We start from the raw sequence: 4,957 nt of genomic DNA on the forward strand, positions 1-4,957 counted from the left end.
TTTTTTTTTTTTTTTTTTTTTTGTGAAAAAGTAGCCAAGCATGAAGTACAAGTCATGATGCACAAAACACTTGCTAATTTATATATGGAATAATAGTAAGGCCATGTGTAGTCATAAAGCCCTTTTGTGGGCGTTATGCGACACGTGTCGTGCCACGTCACACAGGGGCTTTATGGGGCGTTATGTCACTAGAGCCCGTAGTCATAAAGCCCCTACCTCATCATAACCAAAGTGTAAAATGCAGGGACCAAAGTGTAAAATGCAGGGACCAAAGTGTTTTAATGCAGGGACCAAAGTGTAAAATGCAGGGACCAAAGTGGAAAATGCAGAACTAATCAACACCTTCTCGCGCCGCGAAAATTTTCACGCCATTTGTTTTTTTTTGGGCATAGCGCCCAGGGGGTGGTGTGGGCGGCGCTATGTGGGCGCTATAGCCCCACTTCGCGCCCCACTACGTTCAACCTAAGAAGAGTATTGTTATTAACTCTATAACATTTTGCAACATGGATGTACAGTGTTTTATTATTATTTTTTTTTTGATTTTTTACTATTTTGCCCTTTTGTCTTTTTCTTCTTTTACTTTTATAGTTTTGTTTATTTTTTTTTACTTTATGTGGCTACTGATTTGCTTTTAGTTTTCTTTTGTACTTTAACTTTTTTTATTTGGCTTCACTTTTATGTTTTTGAGTTTTTTTTATACTTTTTATACTTTTGTGATTTCTTTTATTTTTTACTTTTTACTTATAGTTTTTTACTTTTTAACCTATTAACTTTCAGCGTTGACATTTACAACCCCTAAACTTTATAAAAACTTTATAACCAAGTTTTACGTGTTTATTTTTATTTACGTGTTGGTATAAATTAAATTTAATTTGCGTTATTTTGCGTTTAGAAGTAAATTTTTCGCGGAAATGAGTTGGGTCAAGTATAATATATTCTCATCCGTATAATTATGTACGTTTTCAGTTAGTCTATATTTTAACGTATTTTTTTTTTTGGAAAATGAGCCGGGTCGAATGTAATACACTTTTGCACTTATTTTTATTTAAGTTTTCAATTTCTCTACGTTTTTACGTGAATTTTGTTTGGAAACGAGTAGAGTAAAATATAATACATTTTTATTAGACGGTACAAATTCGAGTCACTTTGCGTTTTGACATCGCCGCAACTCGCTGTAACTATTTTCTTAGATGCTTATTTTAGTGCACGTCTCAAGTCAAATGTAACACGTTTCTATGCTTATTTTTATGTACTCTTTTTCCTTTCTTGATCTTTTTATCTAGACTTTATTATTTCTATTTCTATACTTTTCTTTATGTTTAGTGTTTAGGTTTTATGTTCCTTTTTTATTGAAGTTATATTTAAGATGACGTTTAAGTTTTCATTTACAATTAATCTAAAATCAGCCCATCTCGCTGTCCAACTTAATTTTATTTTTATGGTTTTCGATCGATGTAAAAAATGTGTCAATATTCTTTTGAGTTTATTTCTTTCGGTTAGTTGTTATATTGAACCAGAATAGATATCGAACGAAATCCCGCAGCGTAGCGCGGGTAATCCACTAGTTACTTATTATCTATTATCTATTATCTATCTATCTTAAAACACAAAGTCGGTGGACTCGACTTTGTGTTTTGCACCTTTCGTTTTTTCCTCTATTACACTTTCACCTCCACAGTTGTAGCGAAGTATAGTTGACTGACAATGGGGGTGCTGTAACCCAAGATCTTCATGTTTCTCTGCGCTGCTTCATCTTTCCTATTTATTTTCATTGTTTCATATCCCAATCAAAATCTGCAGACATTGCTTTCCTGGGTAATCATCAATCATTATCAATCCATGTCCGACGATTCAAGATCCGACGGCCGCTCTGTTGCTCGACCAGTCGACGCGCGCTTAGGTAACGAAAAACCCTTCAATTACTCTTTCTATTGAATTGTTTCTACGAATTGATGCTTACAAGCGCTTTGTATGAGTTCAGTTTTCCCCCAAAAAAACACCCTAGTATGAAAAACCCCTTTTCAGACCAGACGACAACCCTAAAATTGAGGTCGTCATATTGAAGCTTTGTTGTTATGATCGTTGCGACGGTCAAAACTTCATTTCATCTTTGATTCTTAACTATGCATCAGGATCGCCTCACGACCTCTACTACCATCGGTGTTCATATTTCCCACCAACACAGGTATTTTTTTGGTCGACGTGTGACTTTACTTGCCTGACTATGTGCTTCTTGATTTGCTCTTCTTTTATTTCATTTGTGTCGCTCTTGGTCATCAGTTGAATAAGACTATAGCCACTATCTTGGTTGAGACTTACTTGAACTTCACCACAAGAATTGTTCATATTGAAAAAGAAATGCGGATTAAATTAATTCCAAATCATTAATAGGGGTCCACTGAATCGCATAACCTGAAAGACAATAGATAACTCAGTCTTGTAGTAACATGTTAATTCATCAGAAAAATGGAATTGAAATTAACATGTGCTTTGTTAGATCTGTTTCCACTATGCAATGGAAGATGGTGGGATTGTGATGCCATTGGTTTTGGTTGTCTCTTAGGTTAAATTTGTTTAGGGAAATAGGCTGCTTAGTGACTACGTTTATGTCGTATGATAATATTTGCTTTACATGTCATTTTATTCGATTTTTGTTAGTACTAGGTTTTTCTTTCGAACCTCTTTCAAAATGTATGTTTACCCCTTTACTCTTTTTACCGCCGTTGGATATATATTTCAATGTATGTATACATGATTGAATTTAAGGCTAAAAATTTTTAATTGTCATGTTATTTGTTTAGTTAGGGTGCTTGCCTTAATAAGCTTTTTGTCGTAACTAAATTCACGTCATTTTTTTCTTTTGCACGAAACATTTTTTTCTTCAATTTTCGGGTCTCTTTACGGGAGTTTCTTCGTAAGGTTATTTTCAACGTTTGCCTTTTGATGGATTCCGGCATAAGTTTTAAAAAAACCAAATTCGTATATCAACGATCCAATTTTTTTAATAAACTGATTTAGAAGCATGAAGCGCCAAAAATACTCTCTACTGACTTTTGACCCAAACCATTCATTCCATTTCAACAAACTTTACTTTTCTTTTATCCAATTATCAATCATACTATCGGAGACCAACTAAAATGGAATTACTAACCTTTGCTTACAATTGACATATATACACACTTTGCCACTGTTATACATGTGTTTATCTTATTGTGAATTCGCATGAGAAACATGTATGATGCAGATCAGATCTGCAATTTTATTTTAATTGTGTAAAAACTATTACCATAAAAAAAAGAAGAAACCAATTCTGCATTTTGTTTCCTCAGTTTAAAAAAAAATAAGTAACTTTTTTGTTTGTCCATTGAGAAAAGGCGACCTGCCCGCACCGAAAACAACAAAAAACTTGCGACGTCTTGGGAAAGGCAAGCCAATGAAGCTATAGAGTGTAGTGAATTTCAGGCAAGACCCCACTATATTAGGTACTTTTGTTTTGAGAATGTCACTTTCAAGCTTCTTAAAGCGAGTAAGATGTCACTTTGAAGCTCCCATTTTTTAACAGTATGAGCATCACTTCATATGTAGGCAGATCTTTGTTATTTGGCATGTATAGTGCATGTACACAAACTTATATTTCCTATGCTTTAGACAGGTTCAATAGAGATGACTATAAAAGCACATATGCATACATGCATAATGCAGAGGCACTTTTGTAGCAATTTCCATAGTTTTGCTTGAACGGCACCTATTGGTTTCCATATGATGCAGTCCTTATAACATATTAGTCCCCACCACATCGCGCGGGTTGTAAAACCCTAGTATTAGCAATAACGCTAATAAATGACAAGAAAGATGTAATCAAAATCAGTGAAACCGTGTGTATCAGATTGCTTGGAATAAATAAATAACTCTAAAATTATTAATAAGAATAAGAAATAAGAAAATGATAATATAAGAAAAGAAATAATAAGATTTGAGCAATAATTCCGTAACTGATGGTGGAATTGTTCATGATAGATATAGTCTTGAGAATTTGGTCATGTGGTAAAGAGGTATGCCCTCTCCGGTGAAGATTTAAGTTCGATTCTCGCTTAGGCCATTTTTTATGGACATCTGGGTGAGTAGACGAATCTGAGCTTTAATTCCGGGTTCGAACCTGATTGGGGGCGAGAGTTTACGGATTTTATTCGGTTCCCGCGCATAAGGGGGTATAGTCTCACGGCAGTCGACGAGTCAACCTTGGACATAGCCCCGAATAGAGTGAGTGTACACGTGAGTTTCTTTACCGTTTAAAAAAAGATAGCTTATTATGTCTGGCCAAAATTAAAGAATATATATTTTTTTCTTCAAAATAATGGATACAAAATTCGTTAAACTAGATTTGGTTTGTACTTTGGTCACTTATTTGTGGTTCATTTTGTATGCATTTGCCTCTTTATATGTTTTTCATGAAGAAATTAAATATGGTAAATAAATTGTAATTTGGAATATTAAATCATCAAATGAAAAAAAAATTAAAGTAGTTCTTTAAATTTAATTGTAACTAGTATCTTGACCTGCCGCGCGTTGCGGCGACGTCGAAAGTTATAATAACTTGCATTTATAGTAGTGTATATTTGACTTGCTCTTTATCCAAAAAAAATTTTACGTCTTCATCGAATGAACATGCATTATATTTGACCCGACTCGCTTTCGAACACAGTTTACGAACGTACACAAAATAAGTATAAAAACGTATTATTTTTTACCAGACTCATTTGAGAAAAAAATTATGTCAAAACGTTAGTCGTTTACGTTCAAACGCGAATCTAAAATGATAGGTACATTAAAACTACCATACGCCGCGCATTACGGTGGCGACACCTTAGTTGTTTATAGCCGGCGACACGTTATATGATTCGTTAACCATATAAAAACACATGGTTTGACATATCCGATCTAACTCTGTGTAGCCTAT

At 34.2% G+C, this 4,957-nt stretch overlaps 1 long non-coding RNA gene across 1 annotated transcript; it reads left to right on the forward strand.

Annotated features, from left to right (window-relative positions):
• The first annotated feature begins 1,637 nt into the window (after window positions 1–1,637).
• LOC110939448 lies at window positions 1,638–3,719 on the forward strand. The gene is made up of 2 exons (XR_002592263.1): window positions 1,638–1,900; window positions 3,375–3,719. It is a non-coding gene; the product is annotated as an uncharacterized LOC110939448 (long non-coding RNA).
• The last annotated feature ends 1,238 nt before the right edge of the window (window positions 3,720–4,957 follow it).

Source organism: Helianthus annuus, chromosome 5, assembly GCF_002127325.2.
Source record: "Helianthus annuus cultivar XRQ/B chromosome 5, HanXRQr2.0-SUNRISE, whole genome shotgun sequence".
NCBI lineage: Eukaryota > Viridiplantae > Streptophyta > Magnoliopsida > Asterales > Asteraceae > Helianthus > Helianthus annuus.